Genomic DNA, 13,423 nt, shown 5'->3' with positions numbered 1-13,423 from the left:
GAAAGTGATGGAAGCTGCATAACTTTAGCAAACTTTAAGCCAGGATTCCAAGTGTTAGAAGTTGTGCTTTAAAGATCTGCTACGGTCTATTCCACAATGTTTTTCATGTTTATGTAATGACAATGCATGCTGCCATATCTTAATCTGGTAGTATTCTGCCTGATTTATTTAGCAGATAGCTTTCTACAGTAAACAGTGGTAAGAAAAATGAAGACCTGCATTATAGCATAAGATTAGGGATTAAAGAAGTTATTTTCATTCCCTTACTCAGTTACGAAAAACTTGGCAATACAAATATATTTCTTTGCCAAAAATAAGATAGCAAATATGCTTTCTCCAAATTTCTTGTATGACAACTTTTAAATTGATATAGTTCTGCTGCATACTCCTTATTTCTCATTTACCTCAAGTATTTGTAGACTTGCAACTGAACGTAGCTATGTTTTACAGTAGACTCTTGATAACAGGACTCCAGCTCAAAACTTTCATCAGCACTTTGTAACTAGAATTGGAAGAAGCATTGTTAAGAGAGATGCCGTTGCACATGTCGGTCTGCTAATTTAAATACTCTATGGAGAGTGGAAACTAAGGTCTCTTCAGGTTAACTGTGAAGAGGAAAGATGAATTTTGTGGAATTTAGGATGTGAAGGAACGGTACTGCTTAAATGCCTTTAATTGAAGTTTAAATACTCGAGTGCTATGGTCACAGTAGCAAGGATGGGAATTTTTTTCTTTTTTTAATAGCTTAGGGGTTCTTGACATACTGCAGAAATGGAAGTTGGAACAAAATGAGCACTGAAGATTCTGACTAAACTGCTGTATGCAGATGAACTCAAGTAAGCTAGAACCTGAGAACTGTATATTTGGAAACTTGAGGTAAATACAAATGTAGTAATGAGTTAATTTTTGAAAGCACACTTAAAATAAATGTAAAGTTGCCTATGAGACTCCATTGAAGTGACAAGCAACGTAATCTCAATCTGTCACTTTCAAAATACAATGCAATGAACACACTTGTTGCTATACTTAATTGCTTCCAGAGGTTGTTTGGAGTAAAGTACATTCCTTGGGTGCATCAGGCTTTTTCCTCTGTCACAGACTTAGCCAAAAGCTGTTAAAACTATTCTTGTAGTTTTAAATAAAGTAGATTCCTATTAGGTAACTTAAGTCAATGGATAAACTTAATGTAGTTGTATCATGTATCTTTCAAAACTCCTTACTTCATGTATTTTGTTCAGATGAAGTCTGAGTTTCTATCAGATTGAGATCTTGCACTTAAATTCTACCTATACTTCTTGCTGGCAACATCTGTAGTGTCACCACAACCACTTTGTCAACTCCCTCGACCTGTTCTTAGCATTCTGACTGCTCTAAACTAGTGTTGCTTCTGTATGTGGTATCTGTTTTGTTGTTGCAGTTTGACAGCCACTTGAAATTACTGGAAACTCTATTAGAACTCACCTGTACTATTAATGCAATTAATTTTAATCTTGTTTTAGTGGTGTAGGAACATTTTAAAAACTTAATCAGAAGTAAGCCAAGTAGGTTGCTGTGCATAGCAAAATTGCTAATGTGTTTTCATTTAAAAGCTGTTACCCTTCAACTAAGAAATAGTTTCTTCCTTACAGATTTTTTAGATTTGCAATATTGTTTTGCTTCAACAAAATTATGTCAGGCTATTTGGAAAGTCAGCTCAGTAAGACGGCAAATCAAAACTAGATAGCAGGTGATATTGCTAATTGATCTAACAGAGTTAAATTAGTATTTTGACTTTCTCTGTTCTGTAACCCATTCTGAAATATCAGTTGTCTTAAATGTTTTAATAACTCAATTACAAAATCTCTTGTTACACTTTTATAGTGTTCCTATGTTTTTGTCTGCTAGTTCTACATGGAGCTCTTCCCAAAAAATCAAGTAGCTGGTTTGGTTTTCTGAATGTATTAATTCTGGCATATTTCCCTCCCCCCTGCCCCGCCCCGTGCACACACATTTGGGAGATATCAAACGTGAACATATGGGCACAGGGTGACACAGCAATAGAAGGATCAAGCTGGATAAACAACCTCTGCATAGAATAACTCTATCCAAAATTGTGGTGTATGGTTTGTGGTTTTTTTATTTTTAAATCCTAGAACTCACTGCTTACTGCAATAGCTTGCTTTGTGGAAAGCTATCTTCTGCCTCCCAGCAGAAGGTGTGGGGACAAGTTTTCTTTCCTTAGTCACAACAGAGTTTCAGTGATAGGTACCATGGGACAAGACAAGAAAAACTTCACAAACTGCAGATAATATAGATTTGCTTCCTTGCAGTGTCGTCTTAGACTTGTTTTACCTTCTGAGGAAGAATGGGTGTTGTGATAACAAGAACGGTGTTCCAGTTACTTCCCTAGCAAAAAGATCAAAGCAGGGGTACTAGCCTTTTCTAGGAACTGAGCCTTTAAAGTACTTTTTGTACCTGAGTGTCTCAGTCCTGAGCAGCATGAGCATCTTGTATCTCTGGTTGGCCTAGTAGAACAACAGAACTTGGTATTTGTCAGTTGTCTGTAAGGACAGTGAAGTACTACTATCTAGGAATGAGCTTACTGAGAGACCTCGTAATGTCAAAAGTGTAATTTGCTAATATTGTTGGTACATCACTTAAATCTCTAACTTGCAATCATCTAAAAAGCAGCTAAGTGCATGCGTTGGTTTTGTTTTCATACTTGCTTTTTTAATTCTTCAGTCCTCCTGGGAGATTCTTTTGGCATGTTGTTTCTTGAAATTTAAGATCATCTAATTTCCAGCCTAAAAGTTTCTCATAACTATTTTGCCTGCAAACTGTATCAATGTTATTCTCTCATTTTAAGTAATTTTCTTCTCTTGGTGTTTTGCCCTTGGTACTTACAGAAAGCATTTATAACCTTCTTGTTGTCTGGCTAAATAATACAGGTTTTATTAGTCACCCCCTGGAAGAGCACTTTTCTGTTCTCTCAACTGGAATTCATCTCTCTTGACCAAGGCCAACTGTGTCAGGGTAGAGTATTCCAGGTAAATACTTGTTGTACAAAAGCACTGGAGAATTCTCAGTTACTCTGTAATGGTATATATACTTATGCATTGGTTCCTCCTCCACTCCCTGCCCTGCGCCCCCCTCCATTCCCCTCCAGTATCACTCTGTGAGTAACTGGAACATGTAGTCACTAATGCTTATGTCAACTGACGAGGGCTTGGCTTATAGCAAAACTTCTTGTTTTTAGTACTGAGGTATAGGATCTCTGTGCTGCTTGGTACTATTGTACTTCGTAGCATTGCAAGTGTCTCATTAGTATAATTTACTGTTCCGTATTTTTGACGCATACTTACTATTTCAGGGAAGGGAAGGAGGAGAGGAAAGGGAACTTGTAAGTTCTGATAGTTTTGGAAAAAATGGGAGGTTTGAGGGAACAGCTCTGGCTTTAGATAACCGTATCACCTGAGTAGTTATGTTGAAATAAGCAGGACTGTAACAATAATAAAGCTTTCATCTTATTTCATAGTTTCCTTTTATGGGTAATAGTCTGTTCATCATTACAAATACTTTCTGCTAAACTCATATGGTGCTGTATTCTATTTGGATGCTACTTAGCAGCAATTGGTTGTTTAAATAGCCTTGGAGTTAACAAAACAGAAATAAGATAATGAATGACCTCTCTTCTATAAGCCTGAAAATAGTAGCAAGTGTCCAGAGTTCTGCTGTGAAAAAAGTCTTTCACTTCTGGAATCTACTGATGTCCTGTCATTACTGAATTAGTGTTTCAAGATTTAATTCCATCACAAGTTTTAAGATTATTGTCTGCCTTCAAGTGTCACAAATGTTTAAGCACCCATAGTTTACAGAAACTGTCATTTCCAACTTTTTCTCAACACTGGGCCTTCGTCTGCACATTCATGTAGCTGTGAATACTTTAAGTCCAGCTATGTGTAAAAGATGGAAGTACTTCAGACTCTTGCTGTAGTGTTTGCTGTAATGCAGCTTTGAAACTGACGGGGTGGAAAGCTGTAGTTTAATAGTCCTCATCAAGAGTACTTGTACTCTTTTGCTAAACAGTGAGAATGTCTATATACATACATTCATAGAGTAAAAAAAATAGAAGTTCATGGCACTACTGACATAGTGAGGAAAGGTAGGCAGTCCTGTGAAAAATATTTGAAAGAACCAGTCTTAAATCTTAGTTTCTTGGGAAAGGAGAGGTCCTATTCCTGGAAATACTGTCAACACTAATGGGATCTCTTTTTAAATAGTAATTTGTCTTTTATTTTGGTTTTTTAAAGCAAAGGGACAATTCTTCCTTACTGTGTTTTTTGGATCACTTTTGATTGGAGTACTTCAAATGCCTGACTTCTAGCCTAAAATATCTAGTTGCCAGCTAAAGGCTAACAGGAGGAGAAAAAACAAGGCATGAAAGTATGTGTAAGTGTTCAGTTTTTATACCACTGACTCTAGCTGTATTATCATAAATGTTATAGCTATACCATGAAAGGTAGTTGCTCCCTGGGGGATCTCTATCCTTAGTTCCCTTAAGGGAAGGTGTTCTAAAGATATTAACCTGGCATGCTTAAGCTTTGAACAGCTGAGGCAAGGAATTCAGGGACCCAGAGCCTTGTGCCTGTTGACCCATTAATGCTGCTCTGAGATCACTGAGTGTGACAAGTAGAGAAGATGCAAACTACTGTATTTCCTCTGATTCTCAGATAGCTTGTGTGAGACATAGCTGAGCTGGGGCTTGTAAGCCCCTATCTTTGCTTTATGTGTATTATCTAACTTGTTAAAAAAGCCTACTTCAGAAGGGTTTGGTCTTTCTGTTGACAATATCAAAAGCAGAAAGTGGCTAGTGCAAGTCCAGACGTGTGGCAGCTAGAAGCAGAAGCTTAACCTATAGTTAAATATAGTGATTTAAATGTCTAAGTTTAGTTAGGTCAAGGTGCATCCAAAATCAAGGTAGTTTGTTACTACTTAATAGTATTCCAGGTTAGGGCAACAAACTAGTTGCACCTATTCTTGGTGTGTGTTTGCTGTGTTGGTGGGGAGGTTGGGAAGGCTGGTGGCCTGTCTTTGAAGTGGGAAGAATTTTAAAATACACATTTGTGACTGGCTGTCATCTAAGCTGCTTTGTTCTTTACACTTGCATAGACTGGACTAGCACTTGTGGTGGGAGAGTGGAGGAGAAGCTGATCTAATTTCAGGTTGCTTCGGCAGAATTTGAAAGCTTTGGTGACAATTGGTGATAGTTCCAAGTGTCAGGTTTTAAATTGTCTATATAAACTTGTACAGATGCAATTGTCTGTATTTTTAACCATCTTCCGAAGTTTGATGTCCTGAATTCTATCATAAAAATGGCCTGCACAGGCATTAGAGTGAAACTAACAATTGTATTCTATACCTTCTGAGGTATTTGTGTAAGAGAAGGGGCTTGAAATAATGACTTACTCAAAAGTAGTAACTTTGGATAAATATGTAGTAGTTGGAAACTATCTTCTACCAAGTACACGAGACTTTCACTTAGTTTCTGGATTAGAGGAACTAACTTTCCTTTCTAATTTATTTAACTCACCACACAGGGGTAGGATGTCTCCCAAGAAATCTTGTTGGGTTTTTAACTTCCATCAGTACTGTGGTACTCCTTGGAAGATGTAGTGGAGTTCGGCTGAAAAACTGCATAGTGCAGACTGATAGCTCTAAGGCCCTAAAGACTGGCTTGTTTAGGTTTTCTCTCCTTAGTCTGTACTGTAACTTTAGTAGTAAGTTAAATCTTGTATGAAGAGTATACGGAAGTGTAATCATTAACTCAATTAAGCTTAGAGTTAATGGAGTTATAAAAAAGGTGTGTTTGGCTCAGAATGTCTGTCATACTTGAATAATGTGTACAGAATGTTTATGCTGTCATTTTAATTAGAAAAGTATCCATTGTAAAACACACACTGCTATACCATATCTGATATCTTTTTCTTGAAAATAAAAAGAACATCCCTGAAACTTTCAGACTGTTACCATGCAGCAGTTTAATGTAATATTGTCGTATTAGTATATGCTAATGGCATATGCTGTCCTTGATTTTTGAAACTACGATACCAGACTGCTGATTTGAAAATTCAGTGTTAGAAGCTTTATACCCTCCACTTTCTAATTAGTCAAAATAGACATTTAATAGGAAATAGTTGAAAGTATTTCTTAATAGTTACTGCAAGTTTGGTGAGCAATGTTTTCAAACTATTTAATTTTGAGTTCTGTGGAAGAAGTTCGTGCTGGACAGATCAGGCTGTCTTCAAATTGCAGTACACAGTATCTATGTCTCAAAACTGTTCTGCCAGGGGAGTCTTTAAATACAAAGAAAACATACAAATAAAATTTGAAAAACATAGAAGAAAGACCCCAAGTTAGTACAATTAATTCGGCATCTTTGGTAGCTAATGGGTGTTGGAGGTGCTAGGAAATAATTGATGGGAGAAAAGATTTATTTCCAAGACTTGAAGTGTGGAAGTAGAGGTAGTAAAGATACTGTGATTACTAGAGCACTTCATTGCTCATTAATTGTATGTGGGATGGGGAGGTGCATGCTCCTAGCTGAGTATCTTTGATTAGCAAAACAGATGTAGGATTAAGAGAGGCTGCAGCCTTTATGAAATACCTACATTTTGCATTTGATATGATAAGATACTGTGCAGAGGGGAGCGAAGGAAGAAATTGTGCTCACTTCTGGGCCTACAGGTATTTTCCCTCTTCCTTCACGTCTACTTCATATTCTTTCTTTAATCTTTCCCTGAAGCCACTCCATTCCCTGTGTGTTTTTTACTCAAGTGTTGTAAAGAGAGTTGTTCTATCTTGCATCGTGATGAAGCTGCCCTCTCCAGTTACATATCCTTTTGTTTGTCTTGTCTCCCTTACTAGTGCATTTTATTAAATGGCTTAAAATAAATAGTAAAGAGGATAACATACGGAGTAGTTCTGAAGTTATATGAGTGTCTTGCGGATATTTTTTAAAGAAAAACAAAACAAAAAGACAAGACATCTTGCATAGGAGTTTTTAAGTGAAGTTTGCTTCCAGTTCAGTGTCGTCTTGATGGTATGGGATTTTTTTCATGTTTGCAAAAATATATTTCAGGAGCATAGCAAGATGGATGCATAGCTTTGCTCCAAAGTGTTCTATCTTTGATGTACATGCAAAGTACTTAAAACAAACACTGTCTTCCTTTCTTCTCTTCCTCGCCATATTCTCTTCCAATCCTAGACAAGACTAGAATCAATATGTGTTGTTTGGGGGTGATAGGTTGTAGGTTTGCTTGTAAGGCATAGTTGAGCATTAGTGTAGGTTAAAAGGTCACCCATATAGGAGGCAACTCCTGAATATTCTGATTGGGTCACAGAGCAAATTGCAAGAGCAAAGACTTATCAAATCAACTATTGTAATACCTAGTTCTTAAATAATAATTTTGGTCCTAAGATCAAGCTATAGAAAGCCTACAGCTCTGCTTATTCTTTTGTAAGTATCTCAGAGCTGTGGAGAAACTTTGTGTTCTTCTGGTAAGTGTTCTGGTAGTCTGTAAATCCTTTCAGTACATTAGAGAGCAGTAGTTTAGCTGGGAGGGTAACAAAAAGCATTGAACAGATTTAGGCAGCATCTATTGGAACACCGCCTTGCCAGGAAGGAAGTAGCCTTCCTTCCAACTCTGAAGTGACTGACTATCAGCAAGGAATTCAGGCTTTTGGCAAACCTGGCCATGCTATGACCCTGAGTAAAAATACCTTGTTAGTGTCAACTTGTTAATCTACTATAAAATATATTATTAATAATAATAATATATAATATATATTATAAACTATAAAATATGGTCATAATTACAGTTGTTGCTTGTGCAAGGAAAGTGTGTGGGTAGGCTGGGAGAGAGGAGGTAAGAGTCATTAGTGAGGTAAAGCAGGAAAAAAAGGGCTGGTGGTACTTGCACATATGGGAAGGAAAAGAGGAATTTGTCATAGACTTTTTTGTCTATATTAAAGTTTGTGATGGTGAGATCTTGTCTAGCTTAGAATTAAGACTAAGTCTGGCATCCTGCTAAAAAGCATTTGAAAGAGCTCTAATATTTAGATTTGCTCAAGTTCAGCATCTTAACTCTCTCTATTCAGGTTGTTGGGACACTCATTTGCCATTCCCATACTCTGTGATCCCCATGTACAATGCCTCGTTCCCACAAACTCGTTTTATTTGTCAAGTACTGAAGTACTGTACGCTGTGAGGAGTAGAGTAGACAGTCTCATCAATGAAGTGTGCCATAAAGTTGTTTAATTCTTTCATATATCTTGGTACTGTGGCTTTTGACAGCTTTTTCCGTGACTGTGAAGGTTGGAACCTTCCTAAAATGCAGTTGTGGAAGCTAATATTATATGTACTTCGATGTAGTTACCATGAAAGAATAGCTCTGAGCACTGTAAAGTCCTGATCCTACCAATGATAGGATCAGCTTAAAGACAGCTTAATCCTTAGTGTTTAACAGGTGTTTCTTCGGGTGTGACTTCCTTTTGTTCAGCTTTACACAGAACTTCTCTTCTGTTTCTCTATACAGATATTTGGTAGCAGTTTGGTTCATGATTTCATACAAGGTAGTTGTCTTTAATTCTGCCTGTGTCAGTAATTTGGTATACGTATTGGAGCTTGCTCTTAGTTACATCACTGCAAGGTATAATGGTGATGTATAAATTGTTTTTCTGTGGTCGAGAAGATGCATCTGTGGCACATAATTGAGCACTACCCAGTTTAGAAACCTTAAATGTGTTTTAATCCCTTTGTTTGTTGTTGCAGTATCCTTGTGATAGCTAAAGATCCATATGCAGATCCAGTGCTGAGGAAGCCGGAAACTTAACCTGTTTTAATTGGATTTCTTCCTCAACAACGACAATTAAACCGTTTCCCAGATTGTATCATGTGGCGTAGGAATCTTGCTATGCATTAGGCCTATGACCTTATTTGTGTAACATTTGGGTAGAAGTCTTTGTTCAGGAGAATAGCATAACCTGCTTGAGACAGCCTAGGAAAGGAAGCCTCAACAGACATCAGCTTGAGTCAGTGCTAAATATCAGCAATTAGAAGAACAAAAGGAAAATTCTTGGGATCTTCCTGATTTGTCCAAAACTTTTCTAAATGATATTTTGAAGATGCAAAAGCTTGAGACCCATTCTAGTTAAGTAGGTAACAAGTGAATATTCCCCCTCCCCCCCTTCCCCTGGAAACATAGATTATTTTTAAAAATTTTTTCTTTTAGCTTTAAAGTATTTCTCTTTAAGACATGCTAGTATGAGTGAACAGGCTTCTCAACTTTTGGCATTTCTGTATGTAAACTTGTTTCAAGCTGAAGCTGAATATTACCAAAATGAAGACTCAGTCTCCTCCCTCTTTACTTTGTTTTCAAGGTAGATCTACATAATGCCCTTAGACCTGTAATCTTGGGTTTATCTATGGCACTTGTGTAATCTGCTTGTACATGTCAACTGTTTTTTGTTTCTTATTCCAGCAGTAACTTCTGTAAGATCTAGTCTCTGAACTTCTTCATTCTAGTGGCTAATTAAAGTTCTGTCCTTTTTTGTTTCTACCTCCCCCCTGAGTTATCTGGAAGATTGCAGAGATCATCTTATGTTAATTTAGACTTTGGGTGGCTAAACCATGTTTTACTAGCCACTGAGCTCACTAGGTCTCTCTGTAATTTAAGACAGCTTGGCAAAAGTTGATTAGGAACTTGGCAGGGCTCAGGCAACCTACTGTGCTGCAACTAGGGGCATGTATTGTCTAACAGGCTCTGCAGGTAGGACATGGGTATGTACCATATCAGTATTTGTCTTGTAGTGCTATTGCACTTAATTTTACTTAAGGGCTGTGTGTGCCAGATGCAGGTGAATGGCAAACTGCAAATAAGGCACCATCTTGGCCTATGGGGTTAGAATAGGGAAAAGGCTTGGTGTTGTAGCAGTAGGTTCATAATGTTGAAGTAAATGGAGCTATGCAGCTCAAAGGCACCTGTGCATTAAGCATTGGGCAGGGCAGACTTGGAGTAGGTGACGATCTTGGGTACTTCTTGGTTCACTTGCATGACAATACTGAAATCAAGCTTCTAAATTGAAATTTGCACTAATTGCTCAACTGACTTTTTTCTTCACTGGTGATAAATGCCCCCTGCCCCAACTTTGCCACACCTGTTTACTTGGTCTTAATTTGACCATCTACCTGCTGGCTTGTCTTCATTTCTGGCACTGATCTGTACTTCATGAAGGATTCTGTGCTTTTGTTAATGTTGTCTCACAGAAGGTAAAAGCTCCTCATTCAAATTCATTCCTCTCTTCTGAAGAGAATGTTCTCCCTCAAGCTTGCCAGGCAGAATGTTTTTTTATAATGTTAGTGAAAGCTTAAGCCGCCACACAGATAGTGAATTTTGGCTCCTACTGTACAAGGGTTTCTAGAGAAGCTGAAAATGAAGGACAGATGAGATTTTACTTCTATTGCTTGTAATGATTTTTTGTTGTGAGTATGCTAGAAACAAAGAATTCACATCAATTCACTCTGGGTACAAATAGAGTTTTGGTCAGAATTTGGCTGCTGAAAAATATGTTCTTTTCCCTTGGAGATACCAGGTGCTTCTATTTAATTTAAAAAAGAAAAAAAAGTATTATTTCCATTGTTGCTAACAAGTTGGAACCACACTTGCATTAGCACCAGGTAACAGAATTGCATACTGAGGGTCTCATAGTGTAAACTTCCCTGTCTAACAGCTTGTCAGTAACAGTAAGTTTAAGGTTCCTGTAGATGTGAAGTCAAGCTCTTGCTATAGGATCTGGTTTGGCAGAGAGATTTTGCTCTGTGACACAAGTGTATAGAACAATAAACTTTGAACACACCTGTTCCTTGCTTTTCCCTTCTCTTTCCCATTGCTGTGCTAAAAGGGAAAAAGATCTGTCAACAGAGACAAAAACTCATTCAGTATTCTGCAGCTAATGTTTGCTATGTTTGCATGTACCTGTTCTCCATGTGGTATAACAAAACTTTCATGTTACTGAGATGGCTTAAATATCTCTGGGCTTCTCCTGAAGCTGAGCTGTTGCTGGCTGACTTGCAGCTATCCAGATCAGACTATTCTTTTACTGAAATAGATTGAGTCAGAAGTTTGTGGGTTCTTATGCTTTTGTTAATCTTTATATTTGTGAGCAGAAAAAAATTAACTGCTGCAGAATTGACTGAATTACACAACAGAACTTAATGTTTAGCTGGTTAAAAAAACAAAACAAAATAGAGCACTGAAGACTGAGAAACTACAGGTGTTGTAAACATGAAAATATTTTCTTGAAGTGTTAAGCCCTGGCATTCTGTCACTGAGAGAGCATTCCCTTATACACTGATGGCAAAACTTATATTGAACTAGTTTGGACGTGTTACAAATGGTGACAGGGAAAGGTAACAAACTTGGTTAATTTGGAGAAGAACAACTTAATTCTCTGAATTTTTTTACAAGGGCAGATTCTTTGAATTGAGTTGTGATCTACCCATGTAAATAAATGTTCTAAGAGATTGTTTTTTATAATAAACTCCATTGCTGATGCTCTCAAAAACGAGAGGAATAGTTGCTGTTGACAACACTTTTAATTTCCAAAGATACAGAATGCTAAACTATAGAGAAGCAAGAGAATAAAATTAAATGCTTTCTATTTTTCTTAACTTCTCTTTTGGATGAAGATCTAAATGATGCTTGTGTACTTTTGTGAACCAAAATGCAGTCCAAAGAAGAGTGACACAACTTGTAATATTTCTGTCCTTGATGAACATAAGAGAAAAAAAGCAGTGAGGTGGCAGAATTGAAGAGGGATGCCCTCAAAATTGCATTATATTTGTTCCATGCAACTCCTCTACTTTTCCTCCTCAGACTGCAGCTTCTGGTCTTCCGGGGGAAAGGAGTATAAGAGAAAAAGGCTTTTACAATCTTAACATTAGCTAGCCCCCTTAACCAGCTCGCAAGAATTTTGTTAAGCTTTAGTCCTGGTTTAATTTCTCAGTGCACCAAAATGGTGATTCTTTCTTCAGTAATGAAATGAAGCTATGGATTCCTGTGTACCATGAGCTGGGGACCCTAGTCATACAAACAGACCTGAGACACCTGAGCTCACCTTTGTATCCTGTACAACCATATACAGAATAGAACATGAGCAGTGTTTTGTTGGTTCCTTTAAGCTCTCCAGATGAACAGGAATGTTCTGCTGTCTAACTTCTGCAGGTGCTTTTTCTTTTTAAGCTAATTTGTGGCCCTCCCCTCCATCGATAAGTTTCTCTTGTTTCTTGAGCTGTTTAAATTCTTGAAAGTTAGTTGTACTGTTGACTGGTTGTAAAGCCACCTACCAGCAGTACCTGTGCTTCTCTATAGTTTTGAGTAGTGCCCCATTTGCTATTTCAGTTTGACTTTCCACAGCTCAAAAGGACTTGCTAAGGTTCTGGCTGAGGTGTATAGGCCAATCCACTGTTTTCTTTCTAAACCAATGATGGGTGCCAGGTCTCAGTAGTCTTTATGGAACACGGTTTTAAGCTTCTTTCAGGTCACTGAAGACATCTTCAGTTTGCTTTTCTGTATCAGGCCCAGCAAAAGGTCTCTGCAGTCTCAGACTTCAAATTCAACTGACCTGCTTGAAGCAGGGGAGGCTGTTCAGCTTCTGCAACTCAGAATGTCTTCCCACCATCACAAAACTGTTCTTATCAACACTGGAGCATGTGATAGCATGTATTTAGACTTTGCCTTAAATGATACTTGACCTCTGAATTCCCCAGACTACATACACATGTATCTTCCAGTTCTTTCACTAAATAGAACTCAGTAGGTAAGGGTGCTACTTTGCTGGCTTGGGGTCATGGCATGTATAACCTGTTGGATTACACAGTCCTAACAACCTGGGCATTCCTCTAGTGAGCAGTGTTGTGCATCTTTTCAGAGGCATTTTCAGTGTTCTTATCTCCTGTGGGAACTTGTAAATCTTCAGTTTGAGGCTGCCGATTAGCAGTATAGTTCCCCTAAGTCTGAACCATGAGATCACAAATGAAGATATTTTTAGCTCTTGTCCCTTCCTCTTCCATGCCAAGACTTTCTCTTCCCAATCCTTGTCTATAGGTCATTATAGACATATATACATAGATTGTGGTAGATAGATTCCCGACATAGATACAATCTACAGAATCTTAATCTGGTAGTTACATCCTTTCAAGTTCCTAGCCACTCATTTTGCTGATTCTGTGAAGGTAGCTTTCTGCATTGCCACTATCTCAGTTAGAAGGCTAGGCAAGGTCTAAGCTCTTGAAAGACTGTGTAAGGGAAAGCTGACTTCTTCCTAATGTAGTAAGGCCCAAAGGTTGCTATAATCTTCTGATGGCTGTCTGTTGCAAAGTCGGTGG

General features: G+C 37.8%; 1 protein-coding gene across 16 annotated transcripts in view; it reads left to right on the top strand.

Moving 5' to 3' along the window:
* Window positions 1-13,423, top strand: part of TRIP12 (thyroid hormone receptor interactor 12) — an 83,162-nt gene that overhangs the window by 7,087 nt on the left and 62,652 nt on the right. For 2 of the 16 annotated variants that reach the window (XM_075158247.1, XM_075158239.1), the window contains exon 2: window positions 745-836. The exons of 8 other annotated variants lie outside the window; for them this stretch is intronic. The gene's annotated coding sequence lies outside the window, so the exon portion shown is untranslated. Of the gene's footprint in view, window positions 1-744; window positions 877-1,928; window positions 2,103-13,423 lie in introns of those variants that run through there. 6 more of the 16 variants (XM_075158246.1, XM_075158238.1, XM_075158241.1 and 3 more) reach the window with 5 other exon arrangements.

This window comes from Calonectris borealis, chromosome 9 (assembly GCF_964195595.1).
Source record: "Calonectris borealis chromosome 9, bCalBor7.hap1.2, whole genome shotgun sequence".
In the NCBI taxonomy this organism is placed as follows: domain Eukaryota; kingdom Metazoa; phylum Chordata; class Aves; order Procellariiformes; family Procellariidae; genus Calonectris; species Calonectris borealis.
The sequence above is the reverse complement of the archived record's forward strand: the minus strand, read 5'-3'. Positions and strand labels throughout refer to the sequence as shown.